Source organism: Mizuhopecten yessoensis, unplaced genomic scaffold (assembly GCF_002113885.1).
Source record: "Mizuhopecten yessoensis strain PY_sf001 unplaced genomic scaffold, ASM211388v2 scaffold8183, whole genome shotgun sequence".
Classification (NCBI taxonomy): domain Eukaryota; kingdom Metazoa; phylum Mollusca; class Bivalvia; order Pectinida; family Pectinidae; genus Mizuhopecten; species Mizuhopecten yessoensis.
The window spans coordinates 792,036-814,794 of NW_018407420.1; the positions used below are offsets into that span (position 1 = coordinate 792,036).

The 22,759-nt window shown below is 35.9% G+C and overlaps 1 protein-coding gene across 1 annotated transcript in view; it reads right to left on the reverse strand.

Annotated features, from left to right (window-relative positions):
- The window catches only part of LOC110455247, a 29,365-nt gene extending 22,037 nt beyond the window's left edge, over positions 1 to 7,328 (reverse strand). The window contains exon 1 of the mRNA XM_021505249.1: positions 7,079 to 7,328. The gene's annotated coding sequence lies outside the window, so the exon portion shown is untranslated. The remainder of the gene's footprint in view (positions 1 to 7,078) is intronic.
- Positions 7,329 to 22,759: the final 15,431 nt, after the last annotated feature.

Sequence of the window (22,759 nt, forward strand, 5' to 3'; positions counted from 1 at the left end):
AAGTTTCAAGACCGACTGGTTCCTTTTCTCACTCAGTCCAATGTTGACAAATGGACCAATCAATATTGAAACGTTACCGCACGTTTCAAACGTAAATTGTGTGTTTAGAAGGCAATCGCATGGGGTTTAGTTCAAAATAACTTTTATATTTCCTGTGATAAACCGGTTTACTCCCACTCTTTCTAGCATAGTAATTGTGATAGTTATTTTACTGACTACCTGCATGCATATCATAATTCTAATTGTTTAATGTGCAAGCCCTGATCTTTATAAGCTGTCACATGTACTCTCTTTTTAAGATATATATATATATACCAATATCCACATTTCTGGCAAACAATTTATTAATATAAGATGTTTTGCAATTATGTCTGTGATAATGTTGAAATTGTACTAAGTGATTTTACTAACTAATATTTTACTAACAAGACGACCCTGTGGAAGACACGCTTTGCTTAACAGGATTTATCCTCAGAAAATAAAATGTATTATCATTATTATTAGTATAATAACTTTAATACAAACTGACCAATCTGATTGACGATTTTAGCCGTGATGGTTTTTCCATTATCGAAGCCTTAAAGCGCATCTTTGATCAAAAGATGACACACATGTATTGTGACAATAAGATATATCTATGATCACAAGATGACACCACCTGTATCGTGACAATAAGATATATCTTTGATCACAAAATGACACCACCTTTATCGTGACAGTAAGATATATCTTTGATCGTTAGATGACACCACCTGTATCGTGACAGTAAGATATATCTCTGATCGTTAGATGACACCACATGTACCGTGACAGTAAGATATATCTTTGATCGTTAGATGACACCACCTGTATCGTGACAGTAAGATATATCTCTGATCGTTAGATGACACCACATGTACCGTGACAGTAAGATACATCTTTGATCGTTAGATGACACCACCTGTATCGTGACAGTAAGATACATCTTTGATCGTTAGATGACACCACCTGTATCGTGACAGTAAGATACATCTTTGATCGTTAGATGACACCACCTGTATCGTGACAGTAAGATATATCTTTGATCGTTAGATGACACCACCTGTATCGTGACAGTAAGATATATCTTTGATCGTTAGATGACACACCTGTACTGTGATAGTCAGGTATATTTAGTTGTCATAAGACACACCTGTATATGTTATGTTACTGCCAACAACGAACAAATTGAATTCAGTTTTGAAAAGAGTTAAGTTGTTGTACTTTATCAAAGAAAGACCCATATCGCCGTATAGACTTATTATGTGTCATTGCTTCGAACCTGACGATTTGGCAATGTACTCCAAACTGTCATCAATATATGTCCTACTGTGATTTAAAGATTAATTAGATTTTTCTTCCCGAAATGTGAAAATAATATGTATAATCGAGTACAAATACCTATAAATGCAGACAAAACCTTCAACATTGATGACCAGAAAATGACCTTTGATTAATAAAGTGCTCGTGACATTAGTATAATTATATTTTTGGTGTTTTGATAAGGTACCTCCCATCAATCACAGCAGGCTTAGGACCTTGTTTATACCGCAATAAAAACCAAAGTGCCAATGGCATGGGGATTATCGGGAACGTCTTCTTAATGAGGAACAGCGATTAAGCGGCCTAACTAATTAAAATCTTTTATTACGCTATGCAGAAACCATTTTCCGTTTTTAAACCTAATTTGTTTCGGTAACATCATGATTACTTCGATTTTTCTTTCGTGAGATTAAAAGTAATTTTTTCAACTGGTGTTCCCATGAGAAGATGCTAAACTTGGGCGTTATAGTGAGGGCCTGGTAGTGGGTTAGAGTGTTCGGGGTCGTGAGGTCAGCGTCAGATTGTGTCGTGAAGTGAAAGATTGGGTGTGGGGTTGAGGGATACAACGTACGTGGAAGTCAGTGCTGGGAAGGGAAGCTAGAAAATAGAAGTGAAGTTTTTTTTATTATGATTTGCGGAGTAGTATTGTATGTTTGCAAAGTGAGATTTAGGGCTAGTGTGATCGGACTTAAAGACGAGGTTGTGTCAGGATGCATGGCTTAACGATAGCTCTAAAGTGAAATCGAGGTTTAGTGAGGACTGGGGACGTGAGGTTGTGTCAGAGCCTGTTGGATAGAAAGGGCTGGAAACTGAAGCTGTGTCAGAGCAGGTCGGAATTTGAGGGCTGGAAAGTGAAGCTATGTCAAAGCAGGTCGTAATTTGAGGGCTGGAACGTGTTGTTGTGTCCGAGCGGGTCGTTATTTGAGGGTTAGAACGTGAGGTTGTGTCCGAGCGGGTCGGAATGTTAGGGCATGGTTTTGTTAGAAAATGCTGGTAGCCATCCTCGATATCCTGGGGTTACGCTCACTTTCGATCTCTACACCACTGGAATATGTCATAGCAAAATTGAATGAGACAAGAAGACTAGTTCGATCCTTTGATATACATCAAAAGAATCTCGCGGTCGCGTAACGGTAAAAAATGACAGGCTTTGAAGTCGGGCGTCGCTCCTTCGTAATCTTTAAAGGACAAGTATCGGCTTAGTGATTGGTCAGGTTTTCCACCTGTCACCAATCAAATAGCTAGCCGCGTGCCTTCATTTTTGTTATGGCATATTCGAGGGGTGTAGAGAAAGTGAGCGCTACCCTTGGATATCGAGGATGATTTATGTGTAACGAGAAGTTAACCATCATTAAATGAAAGAAGTCTCGTTTGTAAATAAGCTATGCACGTGCATAGTTAAGCAAACCAGGAATCATTCAAATACCGTATCTTCAAAAAACCGTATCTTCAAAAAACAAAAAGCAAAACAAAAAAGTGTTAGCGTTATATATGGTTCCCATAAGCAAAAGTGTGTATGACTGAAATCCATGAGTCAGACATGTAGTCAAAATAACAACCGTAACATTTCTGCAGCGTAGATTTAAATTACTTCAGTAGAACACTTTGTCTGCGTTATTTGTTAAGAGGATGTACTTATTTGGAAATTTAGTTTTTGCCATCTTTTAGCAAAAAGTTTATCTATTTTATTTCAACTTATATTAATCACTCGTATTGTACCGGATGTTTGGACGCGGGGGTCTTAATGTGGAGGAAACTGGAGCACCGGGAGAAAACCAACGTTGGTGGAAGCTAAGTGCGGTATCCACTGTGTCCCCCGACCACCCACCATGCCATCTTATAGAGAACAACTAGAATATATTAATGTATTTTACATTACTCGACAAGACATCCCCCCCCCCTCAAAAAAATACCATTTTGATATCTTTTTACGTTGCTTCGTGTATGTGTGCTGACAAGACTGTACATGAAGTTACACTAAATTTATATATTTTGATATCACTTCATAGAGACTTTAACTAGATATTTGTATAAAATACATTAATAACTATAAATAACAAATATCATGTTGTTGCATTATTTTGATTTGACATTTTTTTTCGGGGATCAGCTTTCCAATGATTAAGATAAGAATTTTTCATTCCACCAAAAGTACGTTTTACCTAGTGAACTTTCACTGACCCTGTAACGTAAATGAATGATTGTAGTTTACTATTTCACCTAGTTAACTTTCACTGACCCTGTAACGTAAATGAATGATTGTAGTTTACTATTTCACCTTGTTAACTTTCACAGACCATGTAACACCAATGATTGCGTATAGTTTACTATTTCACCTTGTTAACTTTCACTGACCATGTAACACTTTGTTAACTTTGATTGTAGTTTACTATTTTATCTTGTTTTACTTTCACTGACCATGTAACACTGTTATACGATTGTTGTTTACTATTTCACCTTGTTAACTTTCACTGACTTACCAGTGTAACACTAAGGGATTTTTAAATGACTGTTGTAATTAGCGCAATATGATTGTCCCTTTAACATATCAAAATGCTTGAAGTTTACACCAACCCTGTAACACTATGAACTGTTTTCAGTTTACATCATCTGCCTGTTCATGTAACACAGGGAATGCTTTTAGCTTACTCTGACTCGGTAGCACCATAACATGTTTATAGTTTGTTGTTGTATTTAATTACTCTGACTGAACCAAATCAAGAAATGCTTGAATTAACTCTTTGAAATAGCATGGAAGGGTTTCAGCTTAATGCTGTATGTTGCATACTGTAACGGATCCTGGTACACAGCAGAATGCTTGTTATTTACTTTACTCTTTGTAACATGATGGTGTGATTTCAGAATACTGCTGTGCAAAGCATACTCTTATTGATCCTGTAACACAGTAGAATGTTAGCAGTTTACTCTGACTCGATAGTACGATGGAATGTTTGCAGTTTACTCTGACTCGATAGTATGATGGAATGTTTGCAGTTTACTCTGACTCGATAGTACGATAGAATGTTTGCAGTTTACTCTGACTCGATAGTATGATAGAATGTTAGCAGTTTACTCTGACTCGATAGTACGATGGAATGTTTGCAGTTTACTCCGACTCGATAGTACGATAGAATGTTTGTAGTTTACTCTGACTCGATAGTATGATGGAATGTTAGCAGTTTACTCCGACTCGTTATCGATAGTACGATGGAATGTTTGCAGTTTATTCCGACTCGATAGTACGATGGAATGTTTGCAGTTTAATCTGACTCGATAGTACGATGGAATGTTTGCAGTTTACTCTGACTCGATAGTACGATGGAATTTTTGTAGTTTACTCTGACTCGACAGTACGATGGAATGTTAGCAGTTTACTCTGACTCGATAGTACGATGGAATGTTTGCAGTTTAATCTGACTCGATAGTACGATGGAATGTTTGCAGTTTACCGCTGTACACGCTCTACTCCATCCTCGGTATCCAGGGGTTTCGCTCATATTCGCTCTCTGCACAGCGAAAGTGAGCGTAACCCCTGGATATCGAGGATGACTCTTTTCTTACCGAATCAGGAAGTTCTAAAGTAGATTACAATTGTTTAACGTTTTACCTGCATTGATGCTGCAACACAATGAAATGCTTGTATTTCACAATGGAGAGAATATTACTTCAGTTAAATGTGGGGAAACCGGGGCCATTCTCTTAGTAATAACGTTTTGGGTTAGAGTGTTAAGCTTAAACGAGACAAGCCTACGAAACCGTCGTACAGCCTGATTTATTTACACTGTAAACTTCGGTACCGTTGTTCGCAGTTTTCGAAACAAGATATTAACTCATTCACCCCTGAAATTCCATAATGAACTATTCCAACCATGAATTAGAAGAGCTCAAATGTGTCTTAAGGGGTGAATGAGTTAAGGTAACAGTAGGGGGGGTCATAAGACACAGAAACGCTGTAAGGACTTGTTTTATAGAACATGTATTATAACATTATGCTCTACCCATCCACCAATGGCTAGACGCATCTCTTTGATACCTGATACAATTGGCTCCCTGTTGTGGTTTCCTTACTAGTTTAAACAATCAAAATCTGTTACGATATAGTATGGAGACGTTGTGAATGACAGTGACCCAGTCAGATTGACTGTCGACTAGCTATATATGGTAAATGTGTTTACAACATAACTGCACAAAAATAATGAAACCAGGGCATTTGGTTCATCTTAGGTGTAATACCATAATATACTGCACCTTAGTGGCATATAAGACATTTTCTGTTCAGTTCAGATTTATTGGATTTCCTCCGTAAATCGAAAAAAATACTCCTATCAGACGTACACTAAATGAAATGTATAGATCTTACGTTCTTCCTGTTCTAGAATAACACTATGGGCTATGGGACAGTCAGTCTCTCGCTGATGCGGGTATATCAGAGAAGTTACAACCAGAGGCTGGACGTACTGTCATATCGGCATTCCGATACTATAGCAGAGAAAGATAATTGTATGTTATCTATTTTAGTAAATCCTGATCAGCCATCTTGGATTCTAGTAATTTTTTCTATTTTAAAATTGTAGAGAAAGGGTTTCGTATACATTGTTAAGGTTGTACACAATACCGTTGCTGTACAAAAACAGGCAATAAACAGTGTTTATAACAAAATTAACTTGAACTGTATTTTTTTTTTCTTCACGGAAATTGAATAAGACGTATGATAAAGCCTGTTAGAAGTCCTTTAACACTATAATCAGCATTGGGTCGTTTGTTCTACAGTCTTCAAACCGACATTTCCCAAATGCTGGTCTTGAAGAGCATAGGATTTCTAAGAAATTGAACCAGCTTGTTCAAAATCATTACTATATAACCTTGCTTGTTACATGCACAATCGTGATAAAAATCAACGGACACGATTTGTATAATATCATATTATATATGTATTATCATAATTTATTAGCATAGTGGCAAAATAAGTGGAATCTGATTTTTATTTGCTTTCATTAGAATTTAAACTGGCAAATCTGACTAACGATGACATACAATGTAGTGTGCCTGTAAAAGTTTAGTTTTAAATGTTATGACAAACGAAGGCCTGTTGTAGATACATTATTTTCTTATTTTGCTATGGACAGGTTTTATGTTTTATTTAAAGCAGTTATATTTTCAGTAAACACGGAAAATACTAAATTTCGAGATAGTTAGATCTGTAGTCGTGTCATTTTAGACATATTCATTTTTATTTTTAAAGACATGAATCCCTCTAACCGTCAATATGTAGCTTCACGTAGAATGATTTATCCTATAGATTACTGTGCAATGGAAAAGACGTAGTAGATCTCATAATTGTTTCATGGGTAACACAATATCCGAATTTATACGGTTTGATCAATTTGTCCATGGTGTTGATACAGTATTAACAACAAATAATATTAAAAAATAAGTGATAAATATGTTGATAAGATATATCTCCTGTTGTTATAGTACCGTTAAAGCAGGGATGAAACATTTCCATTATCCTGGAGAAAGACAACTATGTTTTTTTCCCGGAAAGCAAGTAAGTATATTAAAATTAAAAACGATAAATATATTATTCGGAATTTAATTATTCTCTCTTAATGGTCGATTAAAAGTATTACATATACGAAGTTGCAAGATATTATTTTGCTACATTGATATAAGTCAATAACGATAATACACTTCCCATATTTGGAGTTTAACGCTCGCTAATTAATGATACACTTACCGCTGAAATTCTCCAACAGGTGTTTTCCAAACAGGCGTTAAATGATTAAATGGGTTTCAATAGTCCTCTCATTAGGCTCCTTCCTTGGTATTTTGGTTGCTTATAACAAACACGTTTCAGGCAACTCTCGGTGTCTCGACGAGAAATCAAAATCACTTTTATAAGGCTAAATAGTTGTGGGTTCAATTTAAAACGAGAGGTGTTAGCGAACTCCGATTGATCCGTGTCGGAAATCCTAGGAGTGGCGAGAACGAGCTGTCATAGGTTCCTGTTAACACCAGGGGGCGCGGCAGTTCTCCATCTGGCGAGGGCTCTGATTGTACCGTTACTAGGCACGCTTAGAGAAAACGTTAAAATTGTATTCAGTAAACACTATAGAATGACGTCACATTTTACGAGATTTGATACAAATAATTTGTCGCATTATCTGATCCCGCGTTAATAAGACGAGAAAATGTCATTGAGATACTAATTAATGTGCTCATTACGGACAGCGCAGGCGACAGGCTGTAGTGATTGTCCAATCTAACAACCAGGACTGAAGGTGGTGTCGCCTAGCACCGTAGTGTTCTGTCAACAGCGGCCAAACCATGATAACCAATCGGCCGAAAATTGATGGTGTTACCATGCCGTCTTCCTGACTTTGTACAGAAAGTGCTTGTTGAATGCGACAGAACATCGAATAATTGGTACGCAGGGTTCTCCAATTCCTGACAGATTAAACGGTGTCAGCCGATAAGTTAATGGTCTTTCCGAAAACTGCAATTAATTTGCAACCCCGAAGAAACAATGCTGTGTAATGACGGATCACAGGGAAATCGTTTAGATGATCACCTTTTTTCTGTTGTTCTTGTCAGCTAGTGAACTCAATTGTATTCCTACTGATAGACTGCAGGTACGGCGTCATAATTGTTATCGCTTCACTCATTTCAGTACAGGAAAGACAGATCAAACGTTTTAACCTAACGCAATTTTCCTTATTTATCAATTTCGTGATGCTTTGAAAGGTCTCTTGGCTAGCAAATCGGTATATTCCATAGAACGAAACGAGGTTTTGGTAATGCTGAGGAACAAAAACACAAATAATCGAAAAATAAATACTGTCACAATATGTTATGAAATATTGAGTTGAATAACCGCTAATGTAAAGACAAGTAGTTAAAAGAGATTCAACGGAATATGTAATTGACAATAAGAGTTTGTATGTGTTTACGGTGGGCATTTTTGTAAGAAGGAAGGTCCTCAAGCCCCTTATTACGTATTCACCATATATGTATTACATTACGTATATACCATATTGGTATAATATTTCGTACACTATATTCTTATTACATAACGTCTACACCATATTGTTATAATATTAAGTATACACCATACTGGTATTACATGACGTATACATCATATTGTTATAACATTAAGTATACACCATATTAGTATTACATTAAGTTTACACCATATTAGTATTACACAACGTATACGCCATACTGGTATTACACAACGTATACGCCATACTGGTAATACATGACGTATACACCATATTGGTATTACATTACGTATACACCATATTGGTATTACATTACGTATACACTATATTGGTATTACACAACGTATACGCAATACTGGTATTACATTTGGTATACACCATATTGATATTACATTTAGTATACACCATACTGATATTACATTTGGTATACACCATATTGGTATTACATTTGGTATACACCATATTGGTATTACATTAAGTATACATCGTATTAGTATTACACAACGTATACGCCATACTGGTATTACATGACGTGTACACCATACTGGTATAGCATTAAGTATACACCATATTGATATTACATTATGTAAACACCATACTGGTATTACATTTAGTATACACCATATTGGTATTACATTTGGTATACACCATATTGGTATTACATTACGTAAACACCATACTGGTATTACATTTAGTATACACCATATTGGTATTACATTTGGTATACACCATATTGGTATTACATTACGTATACACCATATTCGTACTACATTAAGTATACACCATACTGGTATTACATTTAGTATACACCATATTGGTATAGCATTAAGTATACACCATATTGGTATTACATTAAGTATACACCATACTGGTATTACATTTGGTATACACCATATTGGTATTACATTACGTATACACCATATTCGTACTACATTAAGTATACACCATATTGGTATTACATTTTGTATAAGCCATATTGGTATTACATTACCAATATGACCTAGGTTGATACCTGTCCTTTGAAGATTACAAGGAGCGACACTCGACTCCAAAGCCTGTCGATATTTACCGTAACGTGACCGCGAGATTCTTTTAATGAACATCAAAAGGATCGAACTAGTCTTCTTGTCTCATCAACAAGGTAGTACAAACTGAGTCTTCAATTTTGCTATGACATATTCCAGGGGTGCAGGGAGCGAAAATGAGCGAAACCCCTGGATATCGAGGATGGGTATTCATTACATATACACATAATTCCATTACATTACATTAAACGTATACACTTTATTCGTTTTGAATTAAATAAACACTAAACTCATGTTACATTTCGTACACATTATATTCGTGTTATACATTACGTCCATACTATATTGGTATTATATTTCTTATACACTAAATTTGTTGTTTATTACGTACATATTATAATATTCATATTAAACATTACGTATAGAGTATATTCGTATCAAATTACGTATAGAGTATATTCGTATCAAATTACGTATAGAGTATATTCGTATCAAATTACGTATAGAGTATATTCGTATCAAATTACGTATAGAGTATATTCGTATCAAATTACGTATAGAGTATATTCGTATCAAATTACGTATAGAGTATATTCGTATCAAATTACGTATAGAGTATATTCGTATCAAATTACGTATAGAGTATATTCGTATCAAATTACGTATAGAGTATATTCGTATCAAATTACGTATAGAGTATATTCGTATCAAATTACGTATAGAGTATATTCGTATCAAATTACGTATAGAGTATATTCGTATCAAATTACGTATAGAGTATATTCGTATCAAATTACGTATAGAGTATATTCGTTTCACATTACGTATACACTATATTCGTGTGACATTACAAAAACACTATATTCGTATTGAATTTAGTAAACACTAAATTCGTGTTATCTTTCGTATACACAATATTCATACTAGACTCAGTTAATCTTAAACGACAACTTTTGTACCTCCTTTTTAAGAGTTACTTGTAAGTTATATGAAGATTATCAGTGTTTTTTCTTAATTCCGAAGCATTTAATAGACGTGAATGCATTAAATCTTTGTTTGATGCGAAAACAATGAATGTCGAAAGTCTTATATATAAAGTAATCGTTTGTTCTATATGCAGATCTTTGAACTGTAAAGATGTTATAGTGCGGTAATATTGGCTGTCATTTGATTATATAGTCATTTTCAAAAGTTATTGAATAACTTCACATAAACTTTGTGTTGTCTTATTCAATTATGGATCCAAATTTAGCCTGAGGTGTTCAGAAGCTTTTTATAGAAAGCAAATCTTCGCAAAAAAAAAAAAAAAAGCATGATCGTTTTGATAAAAAGAAATGACTCATTCTCCAAAATAAGTTGAAAATAAAAAAGGTTTAATAATTGTTTCCTGTTGAACATCATAAATATTTCAAAAGAATGGCAGATTAACGGTATGTTCTGCCATACGAGAGAAAGATATACACTATTTAATAATAATGATAATAATAATAATTCTAGGTTGTGATAAATCGGTATATAAGAATCTCGAATTATTATTATTATCATAATTATTGAATACTTTATATCTTTCTCTTTCTCGTTCGTAGATCGTCTCAAAGCGGTTCACACATTATTATCCGTGGCTATAGGGCCTTTGCAACCAGTCAATATCTTTCTCAACTCCCTGGGGTGCATAGAGCCGGTGCTGCCATTTCGGCGCTCACAGCTAGCATTCTACAATTCTAGCCCTGCCCAACCAGGTACTCATTTACAGCTGAGTAGACTGGAACACGCGGAGTAAAGTATCTTGTTCAAAGATACAAAACAGTGCCGTGCCGTGACTCGAACCCGCAACCCTTCAGTCACGAGCCCGGCGTCCTACCACTAGACTAGACCATGCCTCCCTTTTACAACGGAAAAAAGTGTTTTGTTTATTATATTTCCGAAGAAAAAGCGACGATAAGTTTGTTGTATCTAAACAGTGCAGGAATAAGGAGCGTAATATTTTTAACTCTACTTTCTAATGACATTACGCTTGCCAGCAACGGCTGAGCGCCATTGTGTATGGATTGCTCAGCGCAATGCTTCCGTTTTATTATCAGGTAAATTTCTGACAAAAGATAATAAAAATTGAAAATATCTAAATGCGTGTTTAGCAAAAGTGTTACAAAACAACCACTTCTTCTATCATCGATTCATCTGCATCTTCAACTGAAAATCTTCTACTCTTCATGCAGTGAATAGAAATTACCTTTCTGATTTGTCAAAACTCCATTTTATAAATCTTCACTCAAATGAAGATTAAAGTTTATATAAAATTGATTAAATCCGATATTTCACTGGATAAAATGTAATAGATTTATACATATATATACTCTCGTACCGGCCAGCATCCGCTGAACTTATTCCAAAATAGTTCATACAGGTACAGTGTTTATTCGACTTTCTGAAAACCATTATGCAAATATGTTCCATCCACCGCCTCAAGTGTTTGTTGTGACGTTTTTGTGACGTTTTTGTGACGGTTGTTTTTCTCATCGATTATTCATTCTGGTCGTTTATTAATTGTCCTACGTTTTTGTGTTTTTCTTTTCAATCTATTAATTTATTTCGTCACTAGAAAGTCGTTATCAATCACAAAACACTCTAATCAAAATCCACTTAACCTTTTCCAAAACATTGTATCATCCGACGTCATACAGGTACAGCGTTTATTTGACTTTGTGATACCTATTACTCAAAATTTACATTCTGATTCCATTGTCACCATATAACCCTACCAATACCAATTTGCAATCATTGAACTTTGATTCGAAATCTTCTGCTTGGTGTCTGTAACAATTAAATACGATGAGGAGTACACGTGATCATCAATAGATAGTGTGTTATCTGTATGATACTAATATTGGGCGACAACAGAATCTTGGCTTTGCTATATCGTCAAAAAAGGCGACAGAAGGGAAAACAAAATTGATTCTGCTGTCCCATGTCCCTGCAGGTAGGGCGTAATAATTGAACCTGCTGCCCCCATTGCATGATCGTAAGAGGCGACTAAATTTTGGATCTTATCTTTTCTCTTCTTTCTAAACAGCTTTCTTTTTCCTAATGTCTCCCTAGGCAATGCCTCACTTTTGGCCTTTAGTTAAGCGTTCGCCCCTGTGAGGAAGGCTTTGGGTTCTGTCCCCTGGCCGAGACATACCAGAGTCTGTAAAAATGGTAGTTTCTACTACTGCTTAACGCTCAGCAATTTAGGAGTGGGACGTCTGGTTCGCCCGTTGCAAGTATGATGTGACCGGGTGGGGTGTCCTGCTGGGTCTCTTCGGCAGTATGTTTCAGTGAGGTAGCACTATAGAGTCGGCATCAGTTCCGTGCTATCACAAGGAGACAAACACGAGCATATCGCAGCCTCCCAAAACACACACACAATACACTACACGCATGCATCTTTCACACAGGGGAGGCCGTCCTTAAATTACCATAGCTGTTGATAGGACGTTAAATAATACTAAACCAAGCCTAAACAAACCAACTTGCTGCCTCAGTAACAATAATAATAATTTACAACATTTGATATAGCGCCATATCTAGCTAGTTTAAGCCACTCTAAAGCGCTTTACAATACATAGATATACAATTTATACAATTAACATATACATTTATCAATACAATTTTGAGGAATTCGCAGGAGCTGCCTTATCAAGCGCTAACTACTACTATGCCCCCTGGCTATTAATTCCCTATGTGTGTATGCCTGCGTGTGTACCAGAGATGTATTGGAGATGCAAAACCTGGTACTTCTCTTTCCTGCTTACTTTCCTGCTCGTGGCCGAAGGGTTGCGGGGTCGAGTCACGGCACGGCCTAGTGTTGTATGTTTGAGCAAGATACTTTCCTCCGCTTGTTCCAGTCTACTCAGCTGTAAATGAGTACGTGGTTGGGCAGTGCTAAATTTGTTGAATGCTAGCTGTGAGCGCCGAAATGGCAACACCGGCTGTATGCTCCCCAGTGAGTTGAGAAAGATATTGGCTTATCGCAAAGGCCCTATATTCATGGATAATAGGCACAGTGTCGTGCCGTGGCTCGAACCCGCAACCCTTCGGTCACGAGCCCGGCGTCCTACCACTAGACTACCATGCCTATGTATGAGGATCATCACAGTCGAAGCTTCGCCTGTCTGTATGGAATTCACGAAATCGTCTTTACGATCAAAAACACAATATTTGCCCTGCCGCCAAATTTTACCCTTTTGCACAAATGTAAACGAATAGGTGATAACAATACCCACGTGCCTTTTGATGTTGCTTTATGTTAACAATCCAAACATGTAAGCATGATATTTGTTTTATTTTACTTTGATACACAAATCACAGTCGAAGAAAACATTACAATGTAATTGAAATATTTAACTGGAGTAAGTTTGTATTCATGAAAACCTCAAATCTCTAAAGGCGATCGATGCTAAATGTTGCCATTAATAAAAAAGTTCATTTGTCTCAAATATTTAGTCGAGCTTCACTCTTTAGCATTCATTAAAAACCTCTTATGTTATTATAAATAAGAATTGATCATATATAGTAATGTGTCATTTAACTCATTTTATTCTTATGTATTTTTAAATAGTTTGAAAAATATGTACACATCTCATATTGTGTGTTTTTATCATTTTATTATTTGTGGTATGATACAATACCAACATCCAAATTACTGACGTCACGTACAAAATGAGAACGGATATAGTTGATTTCCGCCTGATGCAAGAAATAATCGTCATTACGATAATTACAATACGTTAAGGACTTAAGGAACGTACATGTACGTATGAAGTTTAACATAAGGTAGGCGGCTCAATGGTTTGTTTAGGGTTTAACGTGTTTGTAACTGATAAGAGCGTCTAAGGGTGTGGAAGGTTAATTACAGTGGAAACATTTAGATCAATAGAATGTTTTAAATGGCCGAACTATTTGTGTAAGGAGGCACGGTATAGTCTAGTGGTAGGACGCCGGCCTCGTGACCGAAGGGTTGCGGGTTCGAGCCATGTCACGGCACTGGGTTGTTTATTTGAGCAAGAAGTACGTGGTTGGGCAGTGCTAGAATTGTATAATGCTAGCTGTTAGCGCCGAAATTGCAGCTCCAGCTGTATGCTCCCAAGGGTGTTGAGAAAGATGTTGGCTGGTTGCAAAGGTAGCAGAGTACAGTAGACATGGCTTGACATATATTTATAAACTACATTTTGAATACATTTTTTTTTTAAATATAGTCTCAAACCAAATTCATTTTTTTCTTTAAATGTGAAGCCTACATAGTCCACTTCATCATGTATATGCCAANGATTTTTTCTTTAAATGTGAAGCCTACATAGTCCACTTCATCATGTAAATGCCAATTTTAGTGCTGATTTTGTTTTTAAGTTATGATACATGTAATATTACAGGGGTTATTCATTGTACAAAAATATCACCCATGGCCACCGTACGCTTTTGTACACTGCTACCAAAGGCCCTATAACCACGGATAATAATTTGTGAACCGCTTTGAGACGACCTACGAACTAGGTTGTGATAAAGCGGTATATAAGAACCTCGAATTCTTATTCTTGTTATTTTCTTCTATTGCTATTACAAATCATGTATTATTATAGTATTCTTGTATATTATTTATACATATATAGTAACCTGAATATTACTTGTGTACGAAAATATAATTTGTACATGAATTGATAAATGTTGCTCTGGTGTGGATCATATGCATATAGACTATGATTTAAAATGACATCATTGCTGTTATGATTTAAGCCCTTCAATGACTTCATTTCTTTATTTCTTCTTAATTGTTTTGGTTTCAGACCAAATAATTTTACACTAACATAAAAACTCTTCATTCTTCTTTCCTTTACAGAAAATTTTAAAATATGTCTGAATCACTGATGAAATTCCTTTCGTGAATTTTAAACACAATCATAATGTCACCTCAAAGTTTGTTGTCAAAAGTTGTGCATGTTAAGTTCATTTTCCTTCATGTAAAATAAAACTTGTTAGAATTGAATATCTTGCTCACTTTTTTAAAGACTCATATGCCTTTTTTTTTTTTTCTTAATTCGATAAGATATATAGATTTAAGATATGTTAATAAAGCAATACGATTATATTTACTTGTAAGTAACGATATTGTTAAGTAATGATATTATAGTTGATTGATATTGTCTGTATTATATCAGTACAATGTATCACAGTTATAGTTAGAAACACAATTATAGTTCGAACATACTGCCATAGTTAATTAATTATGTCATAGTTTCAATATTCTGAGAGTTATATTAAGCCGTTATGTCATATTCATGGTTATATTATACTGTCATAGTTTTGTAATAGTGTTCAAGTTACCTAATACCGTCGTAGTTTGTTGTACAGACAAAGTTATGGTAAACTACCATTTATATAATATTCATGGTTCTGTATGGGGGCTGATTGAGGACATCAAATTGTTATTTTTCGTTACACCGAGATCGCTCTCTATTGAAGTTTATCCTACACGGAGAAATTACAAATGCATAGTGCGTGTTCAGATGAGTAGTACACTGCAATAGAATGGTACAAATATTATATGAATGTATTCAGAAATTTCAACTGAAATGTTTTAGATATGTTTGGTATATTAAATATGCATGAATGCTTGAACACTGTCGGTAGGGGAAGCATGGATTCTACTATCAAGAAAAGGAATGTTCACGTTCACGTTAGGATATTACAATGAAAACTAAGCACGAAGAAGCATTTCATAGATGGCTTCACCGTCTATTCGATTACCTTCCTTATTCTAAAACTTTAATAACTCCGCCTCTGTAGGCGCATAAGGCCTCCACGCTTTTCCAACCCAATCTGTCTTTCACTGCTGTTTTTGCGGTGTTTCAGCTACTCCATCCTATATGATTGCGCTCTTTTTCAACCGTTCTTCGCCAGGTTGTTTTAGGTCTCCATCTTGCTCTTTTTCCTTCTGGTGCCCATCCCAATAATTGAATAAATGACTGTACAACAGCTTTGGGATTAGCTTGAGTTGAAAATTAGAAAAAGTGTCTTTAACTGATCTCTATTTCATACATATATAAATCATATTGTATTACATCATAATTCATCAGTGAAATTTTAAGTGTTTGGACAATATCACAGCTTACTTACTTTGAGCGTTGATGTCTACCTTATTATAAACATAAAAGCTAAGAAACGTTTTGCTGTATTCGACCTTCTTTGTCATATTCATTGAAGTACAAGTGATACATCTTTTTAATTAACACAACAAATTTCATTGCTTTCAAACATTTGTTTTTATTCATAAATAGCATAACTAAAATGCATAGCCAGTCTATGTGATCTATCTATCCGTATATTACTACCTCACAAATATCATGCTACATATCAAACGATTCGACAATCTACCCTTTACACTCAACATTCAGGCAATTGGTGAGAAAGAGAGAGTGTGTAGTATCTTCTCTATCCTTCATTCCCTCCCGTGAATAGTGGGGAACAAATCACCATAGAAGTGCATTAAAGGCACGTTAGTGCAAACCTGTGTGTCCATGCCATTATTCCAAGTATTACCTCCATATTCATGAATTAAGTCAATCACAAATATTGTCCTAATTAGCCGTTATATCATTCTGATGTTTTATCACCCTGTCGACCAGGACAGACGACATGTGTTATTGTCAGTCAGCCATTGTTTTATGCCACGTGTATAACTAGGGATTTTTTGGTAAATAGCCCTGACTGTTCCCCTGGCGGCCATGCAAGAAAATTACCAACATTACTGCATGAACATAAAAGAACGACATTAGGAATGGTGACTCATTGGTCTAAAACACAACTACTCCGAACCTCGATCACTGTGTAAAGTTCTTCAATAGAATGACACAATTCTAGATATTATGTCGCGGTGGTTGTTACTATATATCGGGATTTTTTTCGCCCACTCAAACTTTCGCTCTTCACCCATTAAATACACTTTCGCTTTGTCAAATTTTCGCTCTTGGCCCTTGAAGTAATTATTCGCCCAGTCAAACTTTTACTTTTAGCCCTTGAAATAATTTTTCTCCCGGTCAATTTTTCGCATTTCGCCCATGAAATAAAATTACTCTGTAGCTAGAATGAACTATGTGTAAGTCTTCACTTAATAATTTCTCACACATATGTAAACTTAGACCGGTAAATAAATGCAAACTATTCATTTGACTTCACTGGTTTGACAGCCTTTTTGTCAAAACGCACGTGTCGTGACTCATTGTTAATCTTTAATCCCGCTTATTATTATACTGACAATATTTTAATGTTTAGACGAGAATGGCTCAGCAGTGTTATATTTCCTGGTTAAATCATCATTAATTGAAACCAAACATCGGACAATCATGACAATATTAGTTAAGAGATGAATATTCAAAAGTTCTATGACGTTGAATATCGCAAGTGTGTTCTTAAGGGGAAAAGGGCAGTAAAGAAATCGGTTGGTACAAAGATTATGACCATCTGCTATATGATTCGTCTACGTCGCTGTTTCTTGTCAAATTCGATATTAATTGTTAACATCATATCATGATTTCACTAATGACGTCACCGGCATCATGGATTACAGGTATAATCTATTTCTGTATAAAAGAGGGGGCTTCATCTTTAGTACACTTAAAGGGTTCGACAATATTTGAGTACGAATGGGCAACAACCAAGTTAGATACACCTAATAGGTCCGATAAGTTTCGAGAATGTGTAGGCGAAAGCCGTGTATGAAAAATAGTTAAAATGTAATATATGGTCGTTGCGATGTAACTACGAGTTAATTGCTGCATGATAAGTTTTTAAAACCATATTATTTTAACCTTACCAATGGACAAATCTTAAGTAAACCATCGTAAACATATATGTTTGTTCTCAAATTATTAAAATGAGCGCTCGTTTGCTTTTATGGACGAAATGTCCTTATGTGTCATAAATATTCCCTTTATTTAGTTTTCTGTATATAAAATAATAATAATAATAATAATAAATACAATATTTATATAGCGCCCTATTTAATTTGTAAAATTACTCTAAAGCGCTTCACAACATATGGATAATAGTATTAGTTATAATTGTGAAACAGAAACAAAGGCTTACACTCACTTTTATACATTAAGCAAGCAGATAGTCATCGCAATGTGCACATAAATAAATAAATAAATAAAGGGTGGTATTTACATGACGTCTAACATGCAGACGTGAACAGGTGAGCTTCTGAACTTCGTGTATCTAGTAATTCAACAAGATGGTGGACACAATCACCAAGGGTGACCCTAGTCTTGTAGGTGGAAGTTATTGTGACACACGAAATAATTATTTAAGAATGTACCATCTGTCGTAGCAAGATGTGATAATGTTTTCACGTTAAAAGAAGTTTAATAGACTCATTTTCGTTTTCTATGTATTCTATATGTATATTTTGGGGCACTTTATACATGAGATTTTCCCATCTTTTTGACCTAATTGGATGATGTGACCAAACGATGCAGTAAAATATTAACTTCAGCTTGCCGCATTAACAAACAGATTTAAAAAAATAGGTTCTTCATAAAAAAATCATATTTCTAGTAATTATTTTTTATTGACATTGTTTCTCAATTAATTTGTCCAGTCATTATGTTAAAGACATCATGGCTAATTAAGCATTGTACATTTACATTTTATTCAATATGATATTGATATCAGTGATTAGTACATTTAGTCTTTAATTATTAACACATGCGTTTAAAACACCATAAACAATATTATTATTTCAGTTTAGTATTCAATAGTTCCTCTAGCTACCCATTGCCAGAGTAGATTGGGTAGTACGTAAAGTCCACACGCACCATTACTATGTAAATATCAATTATTAAGAGGACAAATGGTGCCAGTATAACGAGGGTTTACGTTACATGTAGTCTGAATTTGTACGCTCGATGCAGTGAGGAAATTCTTCTGGTTCAAAAGTCCCAAACCTAACACTTCTAGAGACATTCACGGTAGTTCTTTTCTTATTGGATATTATTAAACAAGTCATAAGTTAATTGCTAATTTGCCATGCAGTACAGCACCAGCAAAATATTATTTTGTTATATGTGCATGGGACTGACTTAGTTTCGTTCTTTGTGATGGCGTAGACGTTTGGTATTTATTTTAATCTGGAATCCAGTATTTCTTTTCTTATTGGATGCTATTTAACAATAATAGTTAATAGCTTACTCGTCATGCACTATAGCACTATTTGGATAATATTCATTGGATAGACTTAGCTACTTCATTTGTAACAAAGTATACGTTTGATGTTTCTTTTCATTTGAAATCTGGTCTCCCAAGCGAGTGGACACTGGCTATCTGATACAGAACATTGTACGCTGGGGGCGCAACGCCGGCCCTTAACTAGAGGAGAGGTGTTTTCACGTGATAAACATGGCGCCGAATCCCTTGAGACGAATCACACATCTTCGTGTTTATAAATCCGCCGGGCTATATCGCAATCTGCCGTTCCACGACTAATTAGTTTTATTGTCAGCGAGTAGTTAAAAGATAGATTAAAGGCGATATTGCTAGGAATAACGATGTCTACTAGGAACAATACTCCCCAAACACACAGGATACATAAACATACAGGTTTCCGGTGATGATCTAGGTTAATAGACCGTTTAGGTAGTATTTGTACAACGGGGATTTTAACAGTGATTTATTGTCGGCCGATGTGAAATACAGAATATCAAGTAAAACGGACACTCACAAAACAAAACACGTGACCTAGATAATGCTTGAATGCGTGTTGTATACTTGTCCAGTTATATCCTTATTTCAAGCAAATTTGGTTTGTATACTGAAACAGAAACGCACTTCTTAAATTGTTTTGTATATACAACGCTGTATAAAGATCGGGGAAACATAAGTGCACCCTGCCTTTAACCCTAACCAATGGTCAAAATCAACCAGTTGAGACAAGAAACAAATGCACATCCGGTGCGGCATAAATATCAAAATACCCGTGCCTGCGCAATCATATGTGTTCTTTTACATTCAAACAAGTATCAATTTATCGCTAACATCGAAACGCATCATCGCCAACAATTTTGAAAACAATAATTTCTGTAACAGTTATGCCACGGTTATCCTAAGGTGATAGAGGACGTGCTATCGCGATAGTTATGGGAGGGAAGCACACAACTAAATCAGGTCGCTCGACACTTCAGAGTTCACAAATCGACTGTTGGTCGATAAGTTTTACGTCTGACCGTTATAGGATGACCCGCCGCAATCAGGACGACCACACGTGACGTCGCGAAGCCACGACCGAATTATCAGGACGTTAACGCCTGCTAAAAAGGCATGGAATACGATTGGAAATCGTAACCATTGGATTCATCCCCAAACAGTGACAAACAGACTAATTTGCGTGCACGCCAGGAGTACGTTGGTTTACAACTAGCACTGCAACGTCGAGCCCGTCGTATGCAATGATTAACGGTACATATGCCTACAAGTTTTTTTTCTATGAGACGTTAGAAGTCCATGGTCTTCACAGATGAGTCTCGATTCACGTTATTCAGAGCAGATGGCAGTAAACGTGTGTACCTGCGTAGAGGCGAACGTTTCGCTGACTCTTATGTTTTGGAGTATAACCGATTTAGTGGTGCCCCGGTTATGGTCTGGTGGGGAATTTCCCGCGGTTTGAAGACACCTTTGGTGATTGTCATTGGGAATTTAACGGTCGTAATGTTTCGGGATGAGATCCTTAGGCCCCATGTTATGTTTTTTTGTGAGGCAACAGTTCCAGCAAGATAGCGCGAAAACCACACGTTGCAAGAGTCTAAAGGGACTTTCTTGCACAGAACATCGTTCCTATATATATAGGTCTACATACAGCCCCGGTTTTTTCTCCAATTGAGCATTTGTAGGATGAAATAGACAGAAGAGTTTAGAATCGCCGTAGCCCCCCGAATATCTTCCCCCAGTTAGGCAACGCACTCGTGCAAGAATGGCAAAATATTCCAATACGGAAAGAGAATGTCCTCATGAACTCGATGCAATGAAGAATAATTTTTAACTGTTCGAGGAGGAGACACACGATATTAATGAACGGTTTAAAAACTGCTGCCATTTCAACTTTGTTTCACGAAGGGTACTACCAGTCATGACCTTCTAGCCAAGTGACCCTTTGTTTAAAATCCCCCAAAATTGAAAGGCGGTTAAATCAATATTCAATATTAACTATTACATCTGAAATTTCGACATAATGCTCAAAACATTTTATTTTAAGTCTACAATTTTTCGTATACGTATATATATGCTGCATATTCTCTTTAATGCAGTTGCTAATATCTAAAACGTCGAAACAACTGTATGGTGCCGTGTCATTAATTTTCGGCATACTGTGTATGTCTTACGTTCGTCTTTCGGGATACAAAGTGGTAGACTCTGCTGGTGTATGTTGAAGTCATTCATTAGTTTAGTCATTACCTTCATGACTACAATTATTTCTTTTGAATAGTGGCATGGTTCGTAACTTCCATATAAGGGGTTTACCAAAAACCGCTTCTGTTTCAACAGTTCTTCAAACCACTTCGACTTGACCTTTTTGGCCTGTTGCGTCATTGATGAATCCTAGAAGAAGAACCAGCTGTATGACGCAATGTAATTTATAGTTGACATTCTGTATCTATTTCCTGTCTTAAGGATCCCTGTACCACTGCCAAAATCTGTGAATAAGTGTTGAAAACTGTTTTTTTCCGGCAAGACTTCAGCTTTTATAAATCATTTCTAAAAAGGAAACAATACCTTGCGGTACTTTGATGAGAAATATTAAAGTAAACAAATATCGTTAACAACAGTATTCTGGGTGGGGTTATACCAGAATTCAAACAATGGGCTTCAGATTGTTCTTCAATCTCTCTAACTTCTTGGTCAAAGGAAGTAGTCTTGCGCACCTCATGAGCTACAGATATATACAACCGGAAGATAAAGGGAGGTAACTCTTTATACGATAAATCACAGTGCAGTGGGGCAGGGATCCTTAAGAGAGATAATGTTTATTTAGCTGGGCTGTATTTTATTTGTGAACAAAGTCATTGAAATGTAACAGCGCTGAAACAAACTTGTATTGACTCAATAATGAATGAGAAACGTTTTATTGTAGAGAGATGGGTATTCTTTAAATACCTGTTGGTGATATTTCCCGGCATACAACAGTGCAGCATGTGATATGTTTTAACATCAAAATTTCAAACAACGCCGATCAATTTTTTGTGATTAATAAAACATATTTCTGTAACTGAGCAAGATCGGGTTATCTTAGCCCGAGACTGAGATAACCCGATCTTGCTCAGTTACAGGTAATTGATTTTTTTTCTCGCACCTTTTAGTTCGAAAAAAAAT